At 40.1% G+C, this 17,246-nt stretch overlaps 1 long non-coding RNA gene across 1 annotated transcript in view; it reads right to left on the reverse strand.

Annotated features, from left to right (window-relative positions):
- Window positions 1-3,769: 3,769 nt before the first annotated feature.
- Window positions 3,770-17,246, reverse strand: part of LOC137282314 (uncharacterized) — a 322,596-nt gene continuing 309,119 nt past the window's right edge. The window contains exon 3 of the long non-coding RNA XR_010956799.1: window positions 3,770-3,810. This is a non-coding gene — a long non-coding RNA (uncharacterized lncRNA). The remainder of the gene's footprint in view (window positions 3,811-17,246) is intronic.

The following is a 17,246-nucleotide window of genomic DNA, read 5'->3' on the forward strand; positions in this document are numbered from 1 at the left end:
GTTAATCCATCAATGCATTCTTACTCGGTTCATTCTTACTCCTTCGGTGTATTCTTACTCCTCCAGCATACTTTTACTCCTCCAGTGTATCCCTACTCCTCCAGTATATTTTTACTCCAGTGTATCCCTACTACTCCTGTATATCCCTTCTCCTCCAGTATATTTTGATTCCTCCAGTGTATCCCTACTCCTCCTGTATATTCTTATTCCTCCAGTGTATTCTTATATCCCCAGTATATTTTGATTCCTCCAGTGTATCCATACTCCTCCAGTATTTTCTGACTCCTCCAGTATATTCATATTCCCCCAGTATATTCTTATTCCTCCAGTATATTCTTACTCCTCCAGTATATTCATATTCCCCCAGTTTATTCTTACTCCTTCACTATATTGTGATTATTTCAGTGTAATCTTACTTCTTCAGTATATACTAATTCCCTGAGTGTATTCTTACTCCTTTTAAAGCGTTTTTAGCACATGCAAAGTTTTTATCAGGACGTGTACCCCGGACATCTCCACATTGGTACATAGTGGTATTATATAGTTGGAAAACCCATAACTTTCATCTGATCTTGAAAGGCAAACTCAACTTTGAAGACTGAGATAGATGTATCTCGCCCAAAGTGACGGGCTTCTACAGCGTCTACGGACGGTAGCTAAATCCCTAAATAAGATTGTCCGTTCAGGGTACTAAAAAGTCTCTCTCAAAGCTGCAGTGGGGAGACCATTTGTCACAACATCAGAAACAAGAAAGAAACAGAAGTTTTCATTGTACTTCAGAATGCGTAAAAGGCAATAAATATCAATAAATAGCAAGATGCTACTACCCCAAAACAAAAGATTTGAAAAATGAAACATGTAATAGTTCTTAAACTTTTCATCTCCCACTTCAAACCATGTTAATTATTCTTTGAACCCATTTAGAAGGAATAAAACATCCTATCAACATGTTTGATCTATTCCCTGCCAAAACAACCTAAGTCACAGGAGTGGAGTTTACAAGTCTTAATTAATAATTTCACCATTCAGTCACATATTTGCAATCATGAATTATCATTTTTATATAATTTATACACAGATTCAAGTCCTGAATTGTCCTTAATTTGAGTTGCTTGTTTGCTTGGTATCCTCACGGGGGAAGACTTTTCTACCTCCTTCCGGAAGAGTCTACGACAATTCCGTGCCAAAACAAACTAAGTCATGACTGTTGTCAGCCAAAGCAACTTGAGTCTGACTTAGGTCATTTTGGCACTGAGTATCAGATTATAAAAGCTATTTTCTTGAAAACTATAACTCATACCCCAGCAACCGTAATACCACCGGAAAGAGCTTCTCGAGCTGCATATACCTCTGTTATTATTCCAAAACAACCTAAGTCTGACATTTTCACCGGCCCCAACAGCATATGGCAATTGGAGTGAGGAGGCTGCTCATAGAGCCTACACTGAAAACCACATGAACGTTCATGTCCATGACTGTGGACTAGTCATCAACCCAAAGCTGAGTTTCTCAGCTGCTACACCTGATGGTAATGTGTGTGATAGGGGCCAAACAGGCATCATGGAAATTAAATGTCCAAATACAGCAAGAGATTTACCCTTGAGGGAGGCTGCAAATAAAGTAGCAAAGTTAAGCTTAAGAGTGGGACAAGATGATTAGCTGACACTTGATAAGGACCGTGACCATTATGTCCAAATTCAGGGTCAGCTTCTTGTTACAGGGGCTCCATTTTGTGAATATGTGGTGCACACACGAAAAGGTACATTTTGTGAGCGAATATACCCTGACATTGCCAAACAGATGGAACTAATGAACAAATTGGTTGAATTCTATCGCGTACATGGCATTCATACCATTCAAAAGCAATAATTCACCTGCTCTGCATAAGCAACTGAGCGTTGATGTGGACCCCGACTCCTCTGATCCTCTTGGTTACTTTTTGATTTACCTGTTCAATTCAATACACATTATCAACGATGTGAAGAGCATAACGACATGAATTTCATCTATGTAGAATTAGGCAATATGCCAGTTTCCTCAGTCTGAGTAAAATCTGAACTTATTGCAACTAATTCACACTGAGTTGAAGTGGTAAAGGTGAATACTTTTGGGCAGGTACAGGACGAATGCTGTGCTCCAGCACAGAAACATCAACAGCATGTGCAGCTGCAAAAGCGTCTACCTTCACAGTGCTGAAATTCAATGACAAAAACAGATAAACCATGATTGATCAAGAATTTCAAGATGAATTGTCTGAATTAAATAAAACAATATTTTGACAACTGTGTGAAATCTAAATCATTAAGCGTCACTGCCAGTTGTAAACAATAAGTTGCTGCCTCAAAGCATTTGTTTCAAACCCTCAAAATCTTTTGACAATATAAATTTATTCTGACGTTGTTCTCCTTTTCTTCCTTGACTTGAACGGGGTGCTTCCATCCACCGGTAGTGGGTCGGAGTATTCATAAGTGGGCCCTGCTTCTTCATAGAAATGCTGAAATATTGAAATATGACTTCATGATAATGTATCAGAATTTACACTGCTACATCTTGTGTTGACAGTAATTATATCTACATGTGCGTTTGCAGTTTGATAGGACTGGGTCACTCGATCGGGCGTCGTCGTGATTTTGAAACCAAATATCACTATTATCAGCACATTTAGACATTTACCCAAGCGTAGACAGTGTTTTCAAATTAAGTGATATAACAGGCTTTGGACGTCAATATTAATAAATTTCGACCACGTTATAGCTGTCTGAAGCTAGTGGCTCAAGATCGACCCGAACGTGCTGATATCAATCCTGACATGTTTGTTTACTTGGGACATCACCTCTTCACAGATATGTCACCTCTGTTTTAGGTGCGTATTACATAAATCATATAGGAATTAAAACGCTTTTCAAAAATGATTTTGTGGGTGCAAACCCATACCTTGAGTACAGCATGTAACTCCCTACTTGCTGTCATGAATTTACATTGGATAAGGCACCCGTGGCGAGCCAGCCACCTCCTCGTGGTGGGTGCTGGGTAATGCGAAGAGCTCGCCGACACCCCCGTTGTGGACCCGGGGGGGATATTTGGTCCACCAACCCGTTTGCCGTGGGTTGCGGCCCTGTGTCGGTGGAGGAAGGGATCCTGGTGGTTGAGGGTAACAGGGGCCTGTGACCGTGTTCCTGTTGCTCAACACACCACTTTGGCCCTGACTTCACCTAGACGGGAGGTTGAATGGGCCTGATTAAATCTTTTGGCTGGTCACGCCATGCCCTGTGCATAGAAATTGCTTACATTTTGCACTTGCATTTTTCGGGTATTGGTCATTTTAAAATCTAGTGTACAAATTATTGATACATTTACTTACCTAGAGTCCTATGCCAGCAGGCGGTGGCTCATGGGTCAATCTGGTTATATAGACCTCTGAATTCCTTGTTCTTAGGAACAGTGTCATGGGCCGAACCAGTCTGTCACTTATCCTTTAAGTTACCATGGCTTTTCAAGTCTATATTTTCTGGAGTATGACATCCCTGTAACCCTGGTGTTGCAGTCTGGTTTCCACTGCGGTACCGTCCTTGTTGACACTCCATGGTGGGTGGGGGGCAGGGTTGTTGAATTACACTAATACACCATGGCTAAAAACGCTCATTCTGGTTCATCTAAAACGAGCAAACGTCGTCATATGTCTTCTTCATCCGATGAAGAGATATCTACTTTCACACATGATTCCTGGCCAAGGTTTTTGGTCATTGAAAGTTCTGATGGCCATCCTTTAAATACCAATCCTTCTGCCGTCTCCAAGGGCATCCAAGGTATCTGTGGAGAGGTAAAAAACGTCACACGTTTACGAAATGGTTCTCTTTTGATTGAATGTTTACGTAGGTAACAATCTGTCAATCTGCTGGGAGTAAAGCAGTTTGTAAACAGCCAGGTTGTTGTTTCTGTTCACAAAACTCTCAACAGCTGTAGAGGTATTGTTAGAGACAGGGCACGTTGTTTGTACGATATGACAGAAGATGAGATTGTGGCAGAACTGAAAGATCAGGGAGTTACTTCTGTTAAACGTTTCTGCAGAAAACATGAATCAACTTTAGTCAAAACAAATACCTATCTTTTCAGGTTTGGTCTGACAACTCTTCCAAAATTCATAAAGGCTGGGTATTGTAATATTGGAGTGGAGGTATATGTACCAAATCCACTCCGGTGTTACAAGTGTCAAAAGTTTGGACATGGTGCAAGATCTTGCACAGGTAAATCAGTATGCTCACGCTGTAGTGGAAACCATGGAGGCACTGAATGTACTAATGAGATAAAGTGTGCCAATTGCAGTGTTGAGCATATGGCATCATCGAAAACGTGTCCAAAATATGAGTATGAGAACAAACTCTTGAAACTGAAGTGCAATAATTATATTTCATACTTCGAAGCAAAGAAACTGATTCAGGCTCAATCAAAACCAGCAACAGTTCCTACCTATTCTGCCACAGTGTCTTCTCCTGTTCCTTCTTCTGTCAAAAAAGCTACCCTCGTTTCAACATCTTGTCAGACTGAAATATCTTGGATAAAGGATTCTCAAATAACCTTAGATGACGCCACTCACTCATCACAAGATTGTCAGCGATCATCTGCTTCACAAACTGAGTACAGTCAGCCAGGACAAATATCTGATTTTAATTTAACTCAAGATACTCAGAGCGTTGAGAAACTCACAAATAAAGAAAAGAAAAAGTTGAGAAGAAAGACCAGAGCCCTTCAGCATTTACAAGAATCTTCTCATTTAACACCTTCTGTGGCGGTTCAGAATCTATTTGACCAACTTCCCAAACCCTCTATAATTATGGGTGATCTGAACGGACATAATCCTTTGTGGGGAAGTACTAATGTTAATAATAAAGGCAAAGTCATTGAAGACTTCCTTTCTAACAATAATCTATGCCTATCTAATGATGGATCAGCCACATATTTACATCCTGGAACTGGGACGTATTCTCAACTTGACTTATCACTCTCAGATCCAAATATTTATAACGAGTTTCAATGGTCGGTCCATGGTGACCATTTTCCGACAATTCTCTCCGCTTTAAATCCGACTGATGACATACCTGCAACAAGGTGGAACTTTAATAAGGCCAACTGGCCTTTATTTCAGACACTTTGTACAGAAAAATTGAAATCTGAATTTTTTGTACATGTTCCTGATCCTATTCAGTTGTTCTCGGATACACTGAATGATATCGCTGATGAAACTGTTCCCAAGTCCTCTGCTAAACCTCAATGCCGCAAACCATGGTTTTCTGATGATTGTAAACAGGCAAGGAAGAGCAGAAAAAAGGCAGAGAAGTACTTTCGACGACATCCTACAGTTCACAATTTAAATAATGTAAAAATAAATAATGCCAAGGCTCGGCGTACTTTTAAACAAAGTAAACGTCAGTCATGGAAGACCTTTGTGTCAAAAATTAATTCACGTACGCCAATGACGAAGATATGGAACATGATACAGAGAATCAAGGGCAAGGGTAGCAATTCTAGCGTTCATCATCTTAAAGATGGGCATGATATGTTAACAGATAAAATTGACATTGCCAACAAGTTGGGTGAAACTTTAGCTAGTCATTCTTCTTCATCAAATTAGCTTCCGAAGTTTCAGAGATATAAAGCTCATCAAGAAAAGTTGAAACTCAACTTTCATTCCGAAAATGGTGAAGACTATAATGAAGTATTTTCACTGCATGAGCTGAATACTGCCTTGGCACAAGCTCATGATACGGCAACTGGAGCAGATACTATCCACTACCAGCTCCTGAAACATTTACCCAATGCTTGTCTTGAGACACTTTTGAACATTTTTGATCATATTTGGACTACAGGACACTTTCCTCCTTCGTGGCGTCATGCCATTGTTGTACCAATACCTAAGCCTGGCCGAGACAATACAGATCCATCTAACTGTAGACCAACTTCTTTAACAAGCTGCGATTGTAAAAATTATGGAACGCATGGTCAATAATAGATTAGTATGGTTTCTAGAATCCAATCATCTTATTTCTAACATTCAGTGTGGTTTTCGGAAAAATAGAAGCACTATTGATCATTTGGTTCGCCTAGAATCATTCGTTAAAAATTCCATTGTAAATAACCAGCATGCTGTGTCAATCTTTTTCGACCTGGAAAAGGCCTATGATACAACATGGAAACATGGTATTTTGAGAGATCTAGACTTACATGACTTTGGTTTGAGAGGCCGTTTGCCTAATTTTATATCCCAGTTCTTAGCAGGCAGACAATTTCAAGTTCGCGTTGGATCAACCCTGTCTGAACATTATAATCAGGATCAGGGAGTTCCACAAGGTAGTATTTTGTCTGTTACCTTGTTTAGTATAAAAATCAATAGTCTCTTGAAAGTATTAAATGACTCAATAGATGGGTCATTGTTTGTGGATGATTTTAACGTTTCATGTTGTAGTAAAACATGCCTACCATCGAAAGGCAATTGCAGATGTGTTTAAATAAAATTCATAAATGGTCACTTGAGAATGGCTTCAAATTTTCAGAGATAAAGACCAAATGTATACATTTCTGTCGGAAATATAAGCCTCATAAAGATCCCGAACTGTTCTTGGATGGCTCTCCAATTAACGTTGTAAAGGAAGCCAAGTTTCTAGGATTGATCTTCGACAAACATTTGACTTTTTTACCACATATTAAGTATCTGAAGACTAAATGCCTGAAGGCATTAGATCTATTAAAAGTTGTGTCCAATTCAAAGTGGGGAGGGGATCAAACTACACTCCTTCATTTATACAGATCTCTTATCCGATCAAAACTTGATTATGGCTCCATAGTATATGGTGGAGCCTGCAAAAGCAACCTAAAACTATTAGATTCGATTCATCACCAAGTCAAAAATGAGATTAAGAAATTTAGCTTCCTTCACAACTTTGATGAGTGTGCTATTTAATGATAATTTGGGGTCTTCATGGGGTTTGTATTTCCTACGAAAATGTATACAATTAGTTTTAGTTTTAGATAATTTAAACCTGTTTTCCAGAAACCATTTATGAATTTTGTTTAGACAAATCCGTGACTGTCTTTCAATAGTTCGCAAATTTGTAGAGCGGCAAGAAGTATTAACATTATCCGCGAAAATGGATCCATCTGTTGAATCGCTTACAACCTTTGAAAGACTATTAATTTTAATACTAAACAGCGTGACAGACAAAACACTGCCTTGTGGAACACAGTGATCCTGATTATAATGATCAGACAGGGTTGACAACACGCGGACTTGAAATTGCCTGTCAGTGAAAAACTGTGATATAAAAAGATGTAAACGACCTCGCAAACCAAAATCACGTAAATCCTTTAAGATTCCAAGTGGTATCATATGCTTTTTCTAAATCAAAGAATATAGATACTATGTGTTGTTAGGTAACGATAGCATTTTTAACGAAGGATCTTAAACGTACTAAATGATCAATTGTACTTCCGAAAACCACACTGAATATTTGTAATTAGGTTATTTGTCTCCAGATACCAACTTAATCTGTAATTTACCATTCGTTCCATGGTTTTACAGACACAGCTAGTGAAAGAAATCGGTCTGTACTTTGATGGATCCGTGTGATCCCGGCCAGGTTTTGTCAAATATATCTAAAAACGTTTCCAGGCATTCAGGATTCAGGCAAATGTTTCAGTTGCTGATAATGAATATTGTCATCACCCGCTGCAGTACCATGGGCTTGGTTCAGGGATTACAATGGCATTACGCCACGAAGGAGTAAAAATTCCAGACGTCCATATTTTGTCAAATATATCTAAAAGTGTGACCAGACATGGTTCAGGCAAGTGTTTCAATAGCTGGTAATGAACATTGTCATCACCTGCTGCAGTATCATGAGCTTGATCAAGAGCCGTATGGAGCTCATGTATTAAAAATACTTCATTATAGTCTTCACCATTATTGGAATCAAAATTAACTTTTATCTTTTCCTGGTGTTTCCGGTATCTCTGAAATTCAGGGACATAATTTGCCGAGGAAGACTTTTTGGCAAGAGTTTCGCCAATTCTGTTTGCAATGTCGGCTTTGTTAGTTACTAATTTGTCACCATCTTTAATATGGTGAATAGCAGATTTTGAACCTTTGCCTTTTATTTGGTGAACCATGTTCCACACCTTAGACGTGTGTGAATTAATTTTTATGCATAATTTCTCCAAGATTGGCGTTTGTTGTGCTTATACGAACGCTGTGCCTTGTCACTAGTAAATTTTACATTGTTAAAGTTATGATCAGTAGGATGTCTGCGAAAATATTTGTCGGCTTTCTTCCAACGTTTTCTTGTTTGCATTCGTCAGTGAACCATGGGTTACGAATATGAGGAGTTGCAGAGTACTTGGGAATTGTTTGATCAGCAAATTCATTCAGGTGTGTTAAAATACTGGATGGAATCTGCTACATTATTGAAGTGGTCTGGTCTTAGTTTTTCAACACATAATTGTTTATACAAAGTCCACTTTGCCTTCATAAACTTCCAACGTGATAAAGGAGGGTTATAAGCGGGTCATATAGCTTTTCAGGACAGTAGGGAAGTGATCGGTACCACGACAGTCATCATGAACAGACCATTCAAATTCATTGTAAATGTTTGACTCTGTGAGAGCTAGATCAACTGCAGAATATGATCCAGTTGCTGGATGCAAATACGTATGTGAATCATCATTAAAAACACATAAATTATTATTAGAAATAAAATCTTCAATAACCTTTCCTTTATTGTTCGTATTTGTACTGCCCCATGGAGGGTATACCCATTGAGATCTCCCATGATGATGCAGGGCTTTGGCAGTTGATCATACAAACTTAGAAGTTCAGATTATCAAAGAGCTGATGAAGGAGGTACATATAAAGAGCGATGAGCAAGGTAAATCGGACTGCAACAGCTTGAAGAGGAGTATTCAGCTGAATAGCACTGTGAATAATGTCCTGTCAGACCAAGATACTAGATCCTCCAGTTGCCTTGTCCCCTTCAGGAGACAATGAATGGTAGCCAGTGTGTTGTCTTAAGTTAAAAACATTGTTATGTTTAAGATATGTCTCCTGGCGACATACTGCTGATGGCTTACAGTCCTGTATAAACAAAAGAATCTCTTTATATATTTTTCTAAGTCCTCTGCAGTTCCATTGGATCGGGTTCTACGACTGAATCACTGTAGTTCAACAGGCGATCGCTCTCGTAAACGGGAGGAAGAGATATCCCTCCCGTTATCCTTTGTAGAAGGAGTAACCTCCATATCCAAAGGATCAAAAATGTTCTGCGCAGTTACCTCCGCAGGAATAGGGGACCTGGCCTCTATTTGTCTTTCTGTGACATATGAGTAGTGCCTGATTTCTTAGTTGTTTGTTCAGACTGATTGTCTGTCTCATCAACAAGTTCATTTTGAGTTTGAGTCTGTGTTTCTGAAGCGTCATTTTGTAGTAGCTTCAGGAAGGGTGTTGATGTTGACGGGCAGATCTGACCTAATCCATGGCATTTCAGTCTGGCATATCATTGTTGCAACTGCGATAGGGCGGGGTGTGCTGCAGCAGCTGCATATGTGACGCTTGGAGAAGGTGACGACTGGTTTTTCGCTTCAGCAAATGGAATATTGTTCAGACATTTCATCTGTTTAATCTGATCTTGTCTTTGCCACTGAGGACCCAACTTTTAAGGAGGACATATATTTGTCCCCACAATTTGAACAGTGAAAATCATTTTCACAGTCTGATCCATCATGGCTGCCACCACAACGGTGACATAACACCGAGTTTGAACAGGAGCGTGAGCCGTGACCAAATTGTTGACAATTTTAACATCGTTGTGGATTTGGGAAGTACATCTCCACTCGGATATTGAAATAACCAGCTTTGATAAACTGAGGAAGTGTTGACCGAGAAAAAGTGAAGAGATAAGTATTTGTTTTCCTGATGATCCCATCTTTTTTGTGGAGAAACGTTTGACTGATGTGACACCTTGGCTTTCAAGTTCAGCTGCAATTTCCTGTTCAGAGGCAGGGACCTCTGTCCCGGACAATGCCACGGCAAGAGATCAATGTCCTGTGCACAGACACGGCAACCTCAACATTGGCAAATTTAGTAACTGACAATAGATTCAAAGGCTGCTGTCTCCGTGCACAACCAGAAGGAAACCGCCACGTAGACGAGAAACATTCTTAACTTCACCACAGATTCCTTGAATTGCTTTTGATGTATCAAATGGATTCAATATAAATGGTTCATGGTCAGACGCCTCAATAATGGAGCTACGCCTCAATAATGGAGCCCCTGAGTCTGTGTTTTGAGAAACATGTTCATGTGTATGATCAAAATCCAGGCGTCTTTTTTTTTTTTCATTTCGAACTGAACCGGAAGTGTGTTGTGACATGGTTAATAAATAGCATCCCCACCCGCCACCGAGTGTCAACAAGGACACTCTTAAAGTGCACCGGATATGTAAATACTCCAGTAAATATGACTTGAATAGCCATCTTTTGTCTAATAAATTAATTGCTCGGCTGCTTCTGCCCATAACAATTATCCATAGACAGACAGTATTCAGCGGTCAACATTACCAGATTGGCCCATGAGCCTCCGCCTTCTGGCTTAGGACCCTAGGCATTAAATATATCGATAATTTGGAAATGAGAAGTCAAAAATGGCCAAGACCCAAATAGTGAGTGAGCGCGCAAAAATACTATCTATGCACAGGGCATGATGTGACCAGACAATTGATAGAACCGGACCACCCGTCTAGGTGAAGTCAGGGCTAAAGTGCTGTGTTGAGCAACAGGAACACGGTTTCAAGCTCCCATTGCCCTCAACCACCTGTATCCCCTCGTCCACCGACACAGGGCCGCAACCCACCGCAAAACGCAATACCACCGTGGACCAAATACATCCCCGGGTCCACTACGGGGGTTAACGGCTCTCGGCGTTACCCAGCACCCACCACGATGAGGTGGCCGTTCACGAGTGCCTTAAATCTAAATAACTGAAGGCACTCGATTTATTTAGAGGTCGTTTCTAATTCAAAACGGGGAAGTGGTCAAGCTACCCTCCTACACCTATATAGATCACTTGTCCTTACGAAGCTTGATTATGGCTCAATTGTATATAGTGGAGTCTGCAAAAGCAACCAAAAACTATTAGAGTCTGCCCATCATGAAGGTCTAAGACTTTGTCTTGACTCCTTTCGAACTTCACCTGTTGACAGCTGTACGCCGAGGCTGATGTACCATCTCTTGAATAGCATATAACAGTATATAACAAAACTACATTCGAATGAGTCAAACCCTGCATATAACTGTGTTTTCAATCCTATCTGTGATGGTTTATACAATCTTCTCTTGTTCCTCCTCTTAGGTTAAAAATAAAACAACTTAATTTCAGAAAGTAATGAATTACAATATAAACAAGAATATAATCAATTAAAAATCTAAATATAGCGATTGCAAACCCTTATTTACAATTAACCATAGACAGACAGTATTCAGCGGTCAACATTACCAGATTGGCCCATGAGCCTCCGCCTTCTGGCTTAGGACCCTAGGTATTAAATATATCGATAATTTGGAAATGAGAAGTCAAAAATGGCCAAGACCCAAATAGTGAGTGAGCGCGCAAAAATACTATCTATGCACAGGGCATGATGTGACCAGACAATTGATAGAACCGGACCACCCGTCTAGGTGAAGTCAGGGCTAAAGTGCTGTGTTGAGCAACAGGAACACGGTTTCAAGCTCCCATTGCCCTCAACCACCTGTATCCCCTCGTCCACCGACACAGGGCCGCAACCCACCGCAAAACGCAATACCACCGTGGACCAAATACATCCCCGGGTCCACTACAGGGGTTAACGGCTCTCGGCGTTACCCAGCACCCACCACAAGGAGGTGGCCGTTCACGAGTGCCTTAAATCTAAATAACTGAAGGCACTCGATTTATTTAGAGGTCGTTTCTAATTCAAAACGGGGAAGTGATCAAGCTACCCTCCTACACCTATATAGATCACTTGTCCTTACGAAGCTTGATTATGGCTCAATTGTATATAGTGGAGTCTGCAAAAGCAACCAAAAACTATTAGAGTCTGCCCATCATGAAGGTCTAAGACTTTGTCTTGACTCCTTTCGAACTTCACCTGTTGACAGCCTGTACGCCGAGGCTGATGTACCATCTCTTGAATAGCATATAACAGTATATAACAAAACTACATTCGAATGAGTCAAACCCTGCATATAACTGTGTTTTCAATCCTATCTGTGATGGTTTATACAATCTTCTCTTGTTCCTCCTCTTAGGTTAAAAATAAAACAACTTAATTTCAGAAAGTAATGAATTACAATATAAACAAGAATATAATTAATTAAAAATCTAAATATAGCGATTGCAAACCCTTATTTACAGATTGTTCCAAGGACGGTGGTGCACTAGCTTGTGCCACTGTCACTGGATCGAGAATAATATTTTCTGGAATAACAGCTCTATTTTTTCACTGCAGAAGCAAACGCCACATTAACAGCTGTTAAATATATTCAAAGACGCCCTAAGCATAAACAATACATATCTTTTCTGATTCTCTTTCTTGCCTTCGGGCAACTAAAATCCTATCGTGTAAACATCCACTTTTAATAGAAACCATTGAGCTTTATAATGATCTTGCGACTGACCAATACGACATGATCTTCAGTTGGTTACCCAGCCATGTTGGCATCTCTGGTAACAGTTTGGCTGTCCTTGCTGCTAAAGCAGTAATCACCAAATATGTGACACCACTTCTCATTCCTTACACTGATTATAAAGCTATCATTAGATCTCACATCCGTGATCTAATGCACAAGAAGTGGGAGTGAGTGAGGACAATACAATATAACAATACAATATAACAATGGGCTATAGATTGCCAACAGCTGAAGGTAGATCACCACACAAGGGACCATGGACCACACTACCTATATGGACCCTAGCTGGATTTACACCGTCCCCCTCAGGTGTTATCAATTTTGACAGATTTAGCCATACATTCAAAAGAACACATATATTACGATTAAAATAGAGGCGAGTTTGAATTTACTTTGAATGTTTGTGGACTTACGTACGCTCACAGGAGGACAATGATTTTACAGTATTTTAAAAGAAGAAGATACAGCCACTAACAATCTTGGTAACCGATTTAAACTTCCAATCATAAAATATTTATCTATTTACAAGTCTGTTATCAAATCTAAGTCTTTTAAAAATGCTAGAATTAAACGAAAACTTGTGTTACCTAAAAGATGCTTCATAGGTCGTGATTTGAAATATTTATCTCTTGTAATGGAATATTCAACACAGTCAAGCAAAACATGCGTGACCGTGATTATTTCATCATGGGGGGGTGCAGAACGGAGGATCCTCACCTTTCCATAAGTACTCATGAATATATCTCTTATGGCCAATACGACATCGCCGCACGATGACCTCTTGAAATCTGACCTGACAACCCAAGTTGGTGTAACCAATATACGGTTTTATTTCATGTAATTTATTGATGTTTACTTGGGTGTGTCACTTCTGCATTAGATGACGGATATAAGATCTGTTGACAGCTTTGTCATCAGAGTATGGAATAAGAAGTGGTTTCACAGATTTGTTGAGTGCTGCCTTAGCACCAAGATCGGCCATCGTATTCCTAGAAATACCAACGTGCCGGGGTAACTAATAAAAGACAATGTGTCATTGGCCAATAGCAAGATCATTATAATGTCTATTAAAAATACTTGTTTACATGATAAAAGTTTAATCACCTGAAGACATGAAAGGGAGTCTGAATAGTTTATATATTGTTTCTTTTTAGGGTGTCGTAGAATATATTTAAGAGTGAGTGAGTGAGTTAATATTTAACGTCGCATTGGCAATATTTCAACAATATTGTGACGGGAACATAACACTGAAATGGAATATATGTGTATAATAAAAACCTGTCGACAAAGGACAGTAAAACAACTAGAATATCACAGAAAAAAGAATGTAAAACTAGTAATTATACCCAAAACAGTTTATCTATAGAGGACAATACAATATAAAACTAGGTTATAGATTGCTAACAAATGCAGGTAGATCACCATACTAGGAACCTTGGGGACTTACAGTACCTTTGCTTCCTGCATGGACTTGGAGTTGGATTTACATCATCCTCTCAGCCGTAAGCAATTTGGGAAATCTAGCCATACCATAGGAAGACACTTATTCTGCAATTAAAAACGTGGAAAGTGTGAATTTCCTTTGAATGTTTGTGGACTTACGTACCATCTCAGGAATACAATAGTTTTACAGTACTTTAACCCCCTTTGAGGATACAGCCACTAAAAAGCACAGTCACTAATTGAAACTTCCACTCGTGAAATATTTCTCTCTTCACAGTTCAGACAACAAATCTAACAACAACGCAATAATTAAATGAGAACTTCTATTATTAAAAGATCCTTCATAGTTCGTGAATTAAAATACTGATCCCTTGTGCTCAACACAGTCAAGCAGGATATGCTTGACTGTGATTCTTTCATCACAAGGGATACAAAACAGAGGATCCTCACCTTTAAGCAAATATTTATGTGTATAGCGTGTGTGGCCAATTCGACATCGTCGTAATATAACCTCTTCAAATCTGGACTGACATCCCAAGTAGGTGTAACCAAGATACGGTTTTATTTCAAATAATTTATTTATACCTACCTCGGTGTCCCATTTCTTCTGCATCAGATCACGAATATAAGTTCTAATGCTAGCTTTGTAATCAGAGTATGGAATAAGAAGTGGTGTCACAGATTTGTTATGGTCTGGTAATCTAGAAGATATTGTTCTCGATCGAGTGACAGTGGCCTAACCACTGCGCCACTGTCCTTGGAACCATCTGTAAATAAGGGTTTGTAATTGTTATATTTAGGTTTTAATTAATTATATTCTTGTTTATATTGTTATTCATTAGTTTCTGGGCACCCGTGGCGAGCCACCTCCTCGTGGTGGGTGCTGGGTAAGGCCAAGAGCTCGCCGACACCCCCGTAGTGGACCCGGGGGGATATTTGGTCCACCAACCCGTTTGCCGTGGGTTGCGGCCCTGTGTCGGTGGAGGAAGGGATCCTGGTGGTTGAGAGCATGGGAGCAGGACTATTGCTCCTATTGCTCAACACACCACTTTGGCCCTGACTTCACCTAGACGGGTGGTTGAATGGGCCCGGTTCAACCAATCGGCTGGTCATGCTAAGCCCTGTACATGTAAATGTTGTTCACAAATTTGAGGAAATATGTATTTTTTTGTCTTGGCTTCATGATGATTCATTTGTATTTCGATTGTACAATTCAAATTTCGTAACTTGCCTAGAGTCCTATGTCCAGAAGGCAGTGGCTCATGGGCCAATCAAGTGGAATAAATACTTTTGTGTTATTCTGCTTGAGTATATCATCCGGGTATCCTTGGTGCTGCAGGTAGGAAACCCGCCTGCCTTTAGCATTGTCCTTGTGATACTCCGTGGCGGGTGGGGAGCTCGGATGATGAAACAATATAAACTTACCATGGCTTACGAAACTCCCCTCAAAAAAACAAAACGTCCTCTTGATACTACTGATCCTGATGTTGAAGACCAAGGACTGTCCACATCCATTGACTACTGGCCACGGTTTATTGTAATTGAGACCACTGACAACACTCCGTTAAAGCTGAACCCTTTTGCGGTATCAAAAGGCATACAGGGCATTGCAGGTGATGTTAGAAACGTTAGACGTTTACGAACAGGTTCTTTGCTTGTTGAGTGTAATAGGAGGCAACAGGCAACCAATCTCCTTTCAACAAAATCATTTGTAGGCATTCCAGTGTCAGTCTCTCCTCACCGTACTCTTAACACTAGTAAGGGTATTGTGAGAGACCGTGATAGACTATTTGCTGATATGCTGGAAATTGACATTGCTGCAGAGATGAAGGACCAAGGTGTGTTATTTGTGAAACGTTTCACAACCCGAAGAAACAACCAGATCCAACAAACCAACACCTATTTATTTTCATTTTCCACTCCAACGGCTCCAAAATCAATAAAGGCCGGCTACTGTCACATCAAAGTGGAAACGTTTATTCCTAATCCACTCAGATGTTTCAAGTGTCAAAAGTATGGTCACGGTGTAAATTCCTGCACATTGTCTGTTGTGTGTGCTCACTGCGGTGAGAAGACCCACAGAACAGAAGATTGTGACAGTAATTACAAGAAATGCACCAATTGTTCAGGAGACCATTCGTCTTTCTCAAAAGAGTGTCCGATTTGGAAGTACCAGATGGAAATAAACAAACTAAAATTTACTCAAAATATCAGCTTTGTCGAAGCGAAACAACTTGTTCAAAGATGCGATCCACAAGAAACATATGCTTCTAAAACAAAACCATCATCTGAACCATCCTCTAAGGCTTCTACGTCTTCTTCAGCTGCTCAAACAAACTTGACTTGGGTGCACACTGATTCCCCAGAGGTTTTTTCACCCGCTGTTTCCACTCAGACCGTTGAGCTACTTCCTCGCATGTCGCAAAGTCAATCAGGGCCAGCTTTGGATTCATCATCACAGCCACCTGCAAGGTCTCAATCTTTGTCAAATGTCCAACAAATTCCTAAAGGAAAAACTAAACCTATGCCTGATTCTTCAAAAAAGCAAAGTGGCAGAGCCCCAAAAGGGTCTGAAAACAGAATTAAGCTTTATAATAAATACGGATCACTTGAGGACATGGACGTGTCCGAAAACGTCCAATCAAGGGCACACAGCTTGTCACCCTCAAAAAAAGTACGGGGTAGATCCCCAATCAACCCGCCCAAACGATAATCCATTGCAAAAATATTGTACAGTGGAACTGTAGAGGCCTAAGGACCAATTTCAACGAGTTACAGCTACTTGTCCAGGATTTTGCACCATCTGCTTTCTGTCTCCAGGAAACCTATCTGAACGAGACAGACGCTTTTGATCTACGTCAGTTCACTTCATATAATTGTTTTTCACCTCCAGGTGATAGGGCCACTGGAGGGTCTTCAATTCTTGTAAAACAGGATGTTATCCATAGTCCTGTAACACTCACAACTAGTCTCCAAGCTGTTGCAGTGAGACTAACTCTTCACGTTACCTTTACACTATGCTCTTTATATATTTCACCTTCTTCAGCACTCCAGCAGTCTGATCTTCAAGCTCTCTATGACCAACTTCCTAAACC

Source organism: Haliotis asinina, chromosome 4, assembly GCF_037392515.1.
Source record: "Haliotis asinina isolate JCU_RB_2024 chromosome 4, JCU_Hal_asi_v2, whole genome shotgun sequence".
Lineage (NCBI taxonomy): Eukaryota > Metazoa > Mollusca > Gastropoda > Lepetellida > Haliotidae > Haliotis > Haliotis asinina.